Source organism: Meriones unguiculatus, chromosome 5, assembly GCF_030254825.1.
Source record: "Meriones unguiculatus strain TT.TT164.6M chromosome 5, Bangor_MerUng_6.1, whole genome shotgun sequence".
Lineage (NCBI taxonomy): Eukaryota > Metazoa > Chordata > Mammalia > Rodentia > Muridae > Meriones > Meriones unguiculatus.
In genome coordinates, this window is record NC_083353.1 from 50,769,365 (window position 1) to 50,780,922 (window position 11,558).

The window sequence follows — 11,558 nt, forward strand, 5'->3', positions numbered from 1 at the left end:
TTGGGAGAGCACAGGGAGAAACTTGTGCTCCTGAAACGGAAGTGCAGAAGGCAGCTTCCAGAAGAGACATGAATTTTCTGGACATTTTACAACCTCTAGTCTCTACTCCTGTCTCCACCAAGGAGGCCTGTAATTACTCTTCCTCACCTCCTGTGATTTCCCTGACACTGACCTGTGGGGTAGTGTATCTCTTCTTCATCCATTCATTTACACAAATCAGGGCTCCCAGCAGCTCTGGGTATTTCAGGAATACCTCCCCTCCCCCAATATGTGTTTTCCTACAATCACTCCCACCACCAAATACAAGTGGGAAACGACAACCTATCCTGGGGACCTGACAACAAGAAGAGCCTTGAACAGGATTTTGTAGATAAGGATTGCCCCACGAGGCAGCAGTGGGTCTCAGGACCTCACTTTGCAGAGGCACAGATAACCCTAATGTGGCATCATGGGACAACACCTCAGCCTTCACAGCCACCTAAAGAAGGTAGAGCCATGTCCTTCCGGTTTGAGCAGGAGAATAGAAGCGAATAACTTTGCCAAGACCACAGAGATAATCGATGTTGGAGCCCAGATAGAGACCCAGGGGGCCAGATCCAGTGAGTCCACAGGGGTTTGGGGGCGTGGCTATTGCTGCCCTGGACTGTTAATGCTGCCCTGGGACTGAGGTGGCCTTTTCTTCTGCTCCTGCAGGTGGCGACAAAGCACAAAGCGGAGCATAGTCCTGACCTGTTGATAGCTTGGTTTGCTTGAAGATGTCACACTCAATTGGTCATAATGGGGGAGCAGGGAGGTGGGTGGGAAATGCCTCCTTCCTGGACCAAAACAGAAGTTGCAAACGGGAGACTAGCCTGGCCTAGCACCAATCTGCCAACCTTAATTCTGCAGTCAGTCTGATCTCAGGAGGCTCTGGATCTTAGGGTGGATCAGATACAGTTTCCCACTGAGAACTCTCAGCCTGGAAGTTAGTAGCTGCAGAGGACACCCAGTAAGTTCACACATGCACAGAAACAACACACACAGATATGTTATAGCTGGTGTCCACACAAGTTGTTTGACTGAGTTCCCTTCTGCTCAGAACATCCAGGCAGAGTCCAGTAAGTACTATGAAGGAACGCTCCCCCCACGCCCCCTTTAACAGCCTCCTTCAAGAATTCACAAGAACCTAGAGCAGTAAAACTTGTAAAAAGCAGTGATTTTTAATAGCTCAAAGCCCAGTGCCACAGGGAAGGGGGGCCAGGCTCTTTCACTCTCCCCAGTTCACTTGCTCATCCCAACCTGATGCATTTTCTCCCTATCCCAGCATCCCCCTGCAGGGAGCTTGGGGGCCTGAGCTGAGGTGTGTGTTGGTGGGGCAGAAGGGAGGAAGGGGGAGCTGTGGTTGCAGTGGCCTTGCACACTCATGTGGGCTCCTGCTGTACTAAGTCCAGCGCACAGACCACCAGTGGGACACCCAGAGGAAGTCTTTCCACCCCACCCCAAGGGGACCAAGGAGGGATTATGTGAGGGCCACATGCCATCTTTGTGGTCATCCCTTGGTCAAGGTTGTCTTTGCCTGGTTCATCCTCCATGGTTGTACCTTCTCCCTCTTCCTGCTTTTTTCTTTGGAAGCCAGTCACCATGCCGGTCCACCACCAAAAATGGAAGCCCCAAGCTTTCGAGCTTCACACCCCTGAGAGGAATCACCTATGCACAACAATTAAATTCTTCCTCAGGAAGATTTCCTCCTCTCCCTCACTTACTGTGTTCGGTCATTCTGTCTGTCCCTGTGGAGTGACATGTTCATTCTGTACTGCCAGTTCTGCCTGCTGTTGATGCTCACTCTCCAGTGCTGGCTGTTCAGGGGTCCCTCATTCTCACTCTCCAGTCCTTGGTTGCCCCTGTGTTATCTGGGGGCACTTCCTTCCTGGTAAAAGACAGCCAGGCTCCTGTGTATCTATCTTCTCAGTTCCCTGAGTCAGAGAGTTCTGCAAAGAGTTAGGCTCCTTATACTGGCATTTAAATTTTCTTTGAGTGTGATGAGTGTGGTATAGTTACACATTTGTGTGGGTCAATACATATGTATGTATGTACATGTACAAGTGTGTATATGTGGAGGCCAGAAATGATTGTTAACTGTCTTCCTCTGTCATCACCCACCTTATTTATGCATTTCATCATCTGTGTATGTGTGTGTGTGTATGAGGACTTGTATGTGGAGGTAAAAGGTGAAGCTCAGGTGTCAGATCTTACATTTCACTCTCTGTGGGACAGGATCTTTGCAGGGAATCATTTAGTTGGCCGGGCCTGGCTGCCTTGATGGGCATAGGGGTTCTTAAGTTAGGGTTCATGGCTCCTGGGACACTAAGCACCTTTTGTTCCTGAGAGACTGAAACACTCCTGCAGGCAGCTGAATTGTTGGGCAGTTTTGTGTTTCTCTGATGCAGGATATTTGATCCTATTGTGAGAGTGCAAAATGTTTCTTGTTTGGTGTGGCTCAGCCCTCACACACACCTTTAATCCAAGGGCTTTCTGTACACAGGATTAAGTAAAGTTAACCCCAGGTCAAGAGGTGGAGGAAGAAACCAGCTGACAGGAAGTTAACAAGAAAGAGGGGCATTGAGTTGAAGGGAATTTAAGACAGTGTGGAGAAAAGGGGATTCCTTCTGGGACGTGAGCTGAGTAGGAAGATCAGCTGAACAGGAAGGTCTTTCTCTGCCTCTCTGAGCTAGCAAGCTTTCACCCCAGCATCTGGATCATAAGTCTTTATCGGTAATTATTGAATGCTTGGGATTTTGTTTTTAGTAACAACAACATTTCTCTGCATGTTTCTTTAGTAGTGAAGGAAACATGGAAACTCAACAGGACAATTACTCTTAGACATAACCCTTGTGTACCCTCTAGTGCTTGCAAATGTCAGTGGATCCTGGCAACGACCACTGTGTTGAACCTGGCAATGGCCATTATATCTGTTTCTGACAAAGGTATTTAAAGTCTGATTGCTCTTCATAAAATTGTCACAGCCTCAGTCTTGCTGTGGCCCCTCCTACAAGCCTGGTTTAATTCCTTGAAGCCATATTAAGCAATCTTGATCTAATAAGCAATGAAGTTGCTTGTGTTGTTCTCTGCTGTGTACTTCAGGTTAGTTGGCCTGCAAGCTTCTAGGTATTCTCCTATCTCTGCTTCCATCTCAACATAGGAGCACTGAGTCCAGACAGGTACTACCCTGTCTGGCTTTATGTGGCTTCTCTGCACTCAAGCTAAGGTCCTCATGCTTGCATGGCAAATAACCTAATCAATCTGAACCTTATCATTCTGGCTGGGGTATCTGGTCAATGAGCTCTAGGATCTTACTTGTCTCTGCCCCCTCAGTGCTGGGTGCTACAAGAACTCACACCCTCCATGGCTTTTACATAGCTGTTGAAGATTCAAATTCAGTCTTCATGCTTGTGCAGAAAGCACTGTTACCTCACCTCTACCCAGCCCAGACCCCCTCCACCCCTCCAGCCTTTCATTTGCTTTCAGAAGATTACTGTTTTTTCTTCTTGTTCTGAATGGTCATTCTACACCAATTAAGAATTCTCCACTGTGCCATTCCTCAACCCCTGGCAAACACCATTGCATTTTCCTTTCTTGAAAAATTACAGTACAGTACTCTCAGTTCCACCCCTAGATATACAGAAGCTTGTCATTTTGTGACTGACATGTCACTGGAAGTATGTATTCCTCTGTGGTGGACCTACACCTACAGGTGGCTTTCCTTCCTGTTTAAGCTGAGTAATAGCCCATGATATATAAAGGCCACATGTGGTTGGTACATTCATCTGCTTATGGACAGAGAGTTATTTCCATCCTGGCTGTGGTTAAGTGTTGTTAATATAAACAAGCAAGCATCTGAGACTTTGAATCAATTATTTTTCCATAACTATGAAAGAACTGTTGATGAATGATATGCGATTTTGTGATAATGCATCCATATTTAATTAGGTAAAATGCAAAGTGTTAAGGCTTATTAAAAAGTGCTATACAGTTTTGCTTAATGCACGGAGCACCCTAATCTGTGAAGTGTAACAGGTGTCCCCTGCTGACACCAAGCAGAAATGCGCATGAAGACATTTGGCTCAAATATCTACAGGTGCTGTAACACACATTTCAATGGAAGCAGTTTAACAAAGCAGGAGTCATTTGTTCACTTATCTGGAGGAGCATGAACACTAGGCTGGGATTCACCATCTGTCAGCGAGCATCTGTCAGTTGGCTCTTGAGTGAACTCGTCTTTCCCTCACTAGGTAAGCATTTGCTGTCCTCCCCACTAAGGATTGTAAGAAGACAACAATTCGTTTCTCAGTGTAAATGAACAGCAAGGGGCTGACAGTGGCGTAGCCATTGGAGATCATCATGTGGATACTGTGGCGGACTGGGTCACTATCCTGCATCAGTCTGGAGGCAGATATGATGCAGTCCAAACAGTACATCAGGATGAAGAAGTTCATGAGCAGCAGGATGGTCCTGGTGGCCCTTTGCACTGGGGACACTTTTGCAGAAAGGCTGGTTCTGTGAAAGTGCTGAGCCTGTTTCTTGTGTCTGCACAAGAGAGCCACCATGTACCCACTGCAGAGGGCCATGAGACCTAGAAAGAACACATCTCGAAATATCCTCAGTATGGAAAATAAGGGTCTGCTGCTATACTCCATAGGTAAAATAATGCAAGATTCTGTGACAAATATGAGACCATGTGAGGTGACATTGTACTTAGTAACATAGGAGAAGGAGAACTGAGCACCACAGGACATGTAGAAGGCCCAAAGCACGAGAAGAGGGCACAGGCTCTGCTGTGGGGATTTAGGTTTGAACTTTGCCAGACAGGAGCTTCTGGGGCTGAGGATGATGGCCTGAAGGATGCTCAGCAGGCAGGTGGCACAAAGAGAGAGGCCCCTCAAAAGACTGTACAAGTGGAGCAGGGAGTTACACTTGATGTCATTCCACATATTCTGAGATGCAAGAATGTCAGCAGCTGCGAATCCAATGACTGTTAGCATCCCAAGGTGGATGAGGGCCAAGACACTGATGAGTGGGTCAATGATCCGGAGCTTGCGTTCAAGAAGGAACTCAAAAAGGTGGAAAAGGAAGAGAATAATGTTGAAGGAGATCCCAAAGCCTACCTCAGAGAAAAATGTATAATGTGTCAACAACTCCATAAAAGGTCTTGATTCTTCTCATTGTATGAGACAAGGAACTAGAGTAAACATCTGAGAAGAAAGGCAAGAGAAATTATTCACCACAAACAGTAACAGCAACATTGGTACCAAACACTATTGCCTTTAGGAATATTCGTGGACCCAGCCCAATACACCCTCAGTACTTAAGTTTTCCTGAGGGCCAAACTCCCTCATTGTCAGTCATGGCTGGATTATGTACCTATTGATGGGCTCCCTTGCTGCTTCAAGTTTCCTGTGCATTAAAATTATCATGTATTATAGAAATGATTCCCTACCACTGCCTCATTTTGAGTTTTTTGGGGGCATTGCCTGGTTTTTGTTTTTTCATCTTGTTAGGTATAGGAAAAGTTTCAAAAGTTTTGATTATTTCCCCATTCTGTTTCCGTTGCTGCACTAAAACACCATAATCAAAACTGGCTTAGAGGAGGACAGGGTATATTTGGCTTAACTCTCAGGTCATAGTCCACAGTTCATGAGAGGTGAAGTCAGGAGTACAAAGCAGATAGTCAGGTCACAGCCACAGTCAAGAGCAGAGAGAGGAGGCTGAAGCCAGAGCTTGGAGGTTAAGAGCTCTGGCTGGTCTTGCAGGGCCTTTGAGTTCAGTTCCAGCACCTAAGTCAACTGGCTCACATCTACCTGTCAGTCCAGTGCCAGCGCATGGATGACCTCATCTGGCCTCTATGGCACCTGCGCTCACTCCCATACAATGCAAACAAATAAGTAAAAATAAAAGTAAATAAATCATGAGTTAATTTATATTAGAAATGTTGATGAAGACGTTAGATAGAGTATTTCCTGTAAAATACTTGTGTGGCCCAGAGAGACGGCTCAGTAGTAAGCACACATTTAGAATACATGTTTACATGCCTAATTCTGCCCTCTGTGAGCACTGCACATGCAAACAGCACACTGATATACACACAGACATAACACACACACACTTCAAATAAGTAAATACAAAACAATTTAAGATTCCTGTTTATGTTTTCATTCACATTTTTAAACAGGAAGACAATGTTGCTATAAATTTGTCCCCTCATGTATGGAAAAGGAATTTCATCAGAAAGTTAAGGATTATAAGGTGCTTGCTTTCTGTAGCTTATTCTGTGTCCATGTACTTAAGGATCCATAAGTTCCCCAGAGAAGTGGGATGTGTTTAGCACCCATGAACAAGTTATGCTATTTAAAGTTTCAGAACTGAGGTAGATAATTGGTAAAAATCTGGACAAGTGGACTTCTCTTCCATTTTAATTGGCATAGATATTTTGCTTAGATGAGAGGTACAGTATCTTAGTTCAGCACATCTGTGTGTCCTGCTCTGACCAAGTCAGGATAATTTCCACCTTTTCAAATACTGTCATTTCTCTTTTCTTTGTGTTCCTTTGGAACATGCAAGCACTTGGTGTGGACAACAGCTATGCTGCAGTGCTCTAAGACATAAGCACCATGACCTCACACAGCCTCTGCTCTGAACCTACCTTTCAGTCCTGTTCCACTGTCTCTTTCTGGCCTTGACTGACCAATCTTCTTGCTATTTTGTGTAATCAGCTTTCATCTTGACTGAGAACAGACAGTTTGCTCCCATCAAAAGCTCAGCAAAGATGTCAATCAAAGACATTTATCTGTTCCAGTCTTTAATGGGTCACAGTTAATCACTAGGACCCAGCAAAACCTTTGTGACATGCATGGATTTTAGTACATTTGTTTAATAAAAGGTAAAATAAATATTGATAGTATATTGATTGCAAAATTATACACTGGAAATATCATAAGAGTAACTTCAGATCTGGCTCCCTGCTCCTTTACCTCATTTTAAACACATGTGATTTACAGACATAGCAATATAAACCTCATACCATCCCAAACTTTACTTACTTGTGAATCAAAGGTGCTGGGTGCTGTCATTTTCAGTGTGTTTTGGCTAACTGCCCTTACAGATATTAAGGGAGAGGGTTGCCTGGGTGCTGTGGGCTTACAATAATAATTATGATTTGTGAGTTTATTTTATAATTACTTTAAAACCACTGCAAAGTTTTTTCTACAGGTTAAATTCACAGATACAACAAAGGGAAAACTAGCCATTTTCTCCAGAGTACAGTCCAGACACACTCTGTTGGCATCCTAGGCACCAATTCACCTTCCTCAATGCAGCCCCAGGAAAAGGTGCAGAAAAATATTCCAAACTAAACCATCAATCATTTTCCTCAGGAAACATGTCTCACATCTGTAAACATCATGGCTCATTAAAAGAAAGGCATATAATGACTCCTGAGCCAAAACACCACTGTTTTCTTTAAAAAAAAAAAAAAAGGACTTTAAAATGTTTCAATTTTACTTCATGTGTAAGTGTAGTTGCCTCCTGATTTGCTGAACTGTCCCTTGCCTAGCCACTGTGTCCTGCACCAACAGTGCATTTTGCACATGGAGAAATCACACTCTTTCTGCCTCTGCTGCTCTGAAGAAAGGGAAGGAGATCACAGTCACAGAAAATGAATTTCTGAAATGTCACATCTGATTAACCCGCATCTGGGAATTTTGTGCACTGGGATGGAGGCGTGGGGCTATGCAGGCAGATTAGAAAGCATGCCCAATATAGAAAAAGAAGCAGCAAGGAGAAATCTGCAGTTTCATTGGTGAGAGCCAGCAGCGAAGGCTGGACCTCACAGCAAAGTGGTGCTAAAAGTCCCATCACACAGGGATCAAAGAGCAGTCTCTTCAGTTCCACAGAGTAGCATCCCATGAGAAGCTAAGTCCTTCACCATCCTGTGAGACATAGAACCTCACATGGCCCCAAACTAGGGACACATTTCATAGACAGTGGACTTGATGCAGTGGTCAGGACAGAAGCAGAGAGCAGAAAGCCCTAACAGACCCTGCTCCAAGTTTGGTCACTTATGACCTTTCTGCTGGGCAGAATCAAGGGTGAAGGCTGGAGGACAGGATGTCTGTCTTCTCCTCTACAGCACGGGTTCAAACATATCTGTTTCTGAATGACAAGATGGTGTGTAGTGTGGTTTTTCATGTCCAGAATCTTGCCCACCAATACTTTGGTTTGCCATGATCGTGTTGCCTGACAGCAGCATGTCACACCATCACCACCTAAGGTGAAGCAAAACTGGGCAAAGGGCCTGAGAGGTGTGGCTGTACTTTATGTGGTTTGGATTGGACTGCAGTTAAATGGAGAACCTGTCCTTCCTATGGCACTGTTCTGCTTGGGAAATTAGGGACACTGGCCAGACATGGCTGGCACCATAGTGAAGGCAAGACAACCACCAGCCAGGTGTAGATGCTGCATGCAGAGATACCGTGGAAGAGCTGCAGTCCAGGATGCTATGAGCCAACATCTGGGAGGGTTCAATTAAGGACCAGCAGCTCACTCCAAAGACAGCTAAGAAATGTCCACTGCATTTGTACATGGATAGGATTGTGAGGTACAGCTTAGGGCCACACATGTAGTTACAATAGTCATAATAACCACTATTAAAAATCTCTTTGTAGAAGTCAGTGGAAAGAAAATACTCTGTAAACATAGAGAAATAAGAAGACCTAGAGGAGTGCCCCACAGACTCCAGCTGTAGACACTGGTTCCTGCCACAGCCCAACCTGCCTCCCCCACCACCCAGTGACGCCTCCTGAGCAGCTGTGACCCCCCTGCCAGTGTTCTCATTGTCTCAAGGACAAGGGAAGTAGGTCAGTTGCTGTCCATCTCTTCACATAGGTTCTTCAAAAGATGAGGTTTGGGGAAAACCAAGTAGAGGCAACAAGACAGGGTGGGGCTCAATTGTTCAAAGTTTCCTGGAACTAAGTGATAGTTGGGCATTTCTATTCTAAAAACAATTACAAGGAATATTTATTCAATGGCTAGAACACAGAAAAGATTAATGGACACAGGTATCATTTCCATTAGGACCACATTCACTGTTTAGTGGACAATCATTGTCCTGGCTGCCTCATCATCACAGCCACTCAGTTGACCATTCCAATAAGCAGAGCAAGGTGAAGGGATGACATACAATTAAACAGGGAATGCAAAGGTTCTTAAGAAATTCTAGTAGGTAAAAGTCAGTGAGGAGCTGACTGTTAGACAAGGTTTGAACATACAGCCCATTTCCCTTCCTAAGGCTTTTAGTGCCTCTAAGTACTCACACTACAGAAACCAGTGTATCAACAATGATCCTTTTATAGTACATAAACAACAGAAGTGAAATTAAGTGTATTTGTTTATATTCGAAATTAAAACCTCACCTCCTCAGAAGATGGGCACAAATGAGCAATTCTGAAAACCTTTAGAAATTATACCAAACAACTTATGGACGATAAAGTGAAATTGGTAATTTACTTTAGAAAAGTAAATAGAAGTTAAAATTAACTGATATCCTATAAAAGTGAAGTAATTTTAGGACCTTAAGCAATTGAACATCCTGGGAAGAAAATGTGTCACAGCTCAGGTCTCCTCCACAGATGTGAGAACCTCCCTGCCTCCCAGTGCTCCTCTTCCCACAGCCTGCCTGGGTCCAGGCCACCTCCTGACTGTGCACTTGGGTGCAGAGCACTTACCCAGATGGACTCTGTGCAGAGGATATCTTGCACAGCATCGGTGAAGGGGTTTTTAATGCACCTCTGCAGCCTATAGTTGTAGCCACTGTCACTGACAAGTTCCCGCTGAAGAGCATGGAGATCTGGCCTCCCAGGGGAGCATCTTCCCCATGGAGCTGACTCTACTGTCTTGATCAGCAGCTGTCTGGGGAGAGCAGAGCACAGACTTTTCTCCAAGTTTCCTTGCCACATCTGCTTGACAGATCAGGTCACAATGTCGTCAATCCACTCTTGCTAATTTCCCCTCAGACCAAATGAGTCCAAACTAACCTTCTACTCGCAATTCCTGTGCTATATCCAGAGAGTACTGGAGACTTAAGGAACTAAGCAATTATTAAAAACAAAATAAAACAAAAGAAAAACAAAACAAAAAACACCCAAAGACTGCCTGGGGTTGTAGCACAGTGGTAGAGTACTTGATTGCCAAGTGCTAGGCTCTGGGTTATGTCCCATTACCACATCATAAGTAAATAAGTAAATTAATAAAGAAATGAGCCATATAGGCTTAAAAACCTCCCAAAGACTATAATATGTACTGTTTAAGATTCCACACAAGGCACCCAGTGGGAGTGGAACCCTCAGAGGAAAGGAACGACACCCATTAAGAGATACCCAGCTCATGCCAAGGAGGGAGTCCAAATGCTGCCACAGTGGCTCCATGAACATGTTAATGTGCAAACAACAGAGCTCAGCTGGGTGGGAAAAGCCCACACCTCTTCCCCGAGGGTGCTGGCTTCTGTCCTACTCTCTGGAACAGGCCATTTGCCATCCAGTTGCCATCTGGGTTCCTGAAAGACTTCTGGGGCTGGTGTGGCAGAGGAGGTGGCCTTTGTCTCCCTTCTTTATGAAGCCATTGTTCTCTGGAGGAGAGGGAGAGAGATACCAGCACACATTCCAGGCCAACCACGAACCTGCTGTGTGACACTGGGGAGCTGAGTCCACCTTCCTGAATGTTCATTTCTCTGAGATCTTAAAAATAGATGCTTATTTTTGAGTGTTTTGCAGGTGTGTATGTAAGTGCACTGCGTGCTTGATCCTTTTGAACTGGAGATACAGACTTTTTGAGAGCCTCAGGTGGGTGCTGGGAACCAAACTGGGGTCTCCCCCAAAGAGCAACCAATGCTCTTAACTGCTGAGATTTGCCTCCAACCCTTGATATAAAAAATCTTTTATTGTTAAATATTCAATGTGCATTGTCTTTTGTGTTCATATAAATCCTAGAATGTATTTCCTACTTCTGTGAAGAGTGACTTTGTAATTTTTACGGAGATTGCATCCAACTGTGGACTGCTTTTGATAGTACAGTCATTTACACCATATTAACCCTATCAGTTCAGGAGCATGAAGGAGGGTACTTTCTTTATTCTAGCGTTTTCTTTATTCAGTGTTTAAACATATTTTCATTGAGTAAGTTTCACCTCCTTGTGTGGGTTTACTCTGAAGATGGTTACTATTTAATTTTTTCATTTACTCGAGGTTCCTTTGAATGGGACTGTTTCTTTCTCAACAGGTTTGTTATCACTACACAGAAAATGCACACACACACTCACACACACACACTTATGTATCCTGCTACTTTGTGGAGCTTTGTGTCACCAAAAAGTTCCTTTAGGGTCTTATGGACACTGAGGATCATGTTATCTGCAAATAGCTGTACTTCTCCATTTGTATTTCCATTATCTCATTAATATGTCTTATGCCTATAGCAGAGACTTGAAAGACTGTAGTAGGTAAGAGTGGAGAAAGTGCCACCTTTTTCTCATT

At 44.4% G+C, this 11,558-nt stretch overlaps 1 pseudogene; it reads right to left on the reverse strand.

Moving 5' to 3' along the window:
* Positions 1-4,229: 4,229 nt before the first annotated feature.
* On the reverse strand, positions 4,230-5,199 carry LOC132654152 (vomeronasal type-1 receptor 90-like; annotated as a pseudogene).
* Between the last annotated feature and the right edge of the window lie 6,359 nt (positions 5,200-11,558).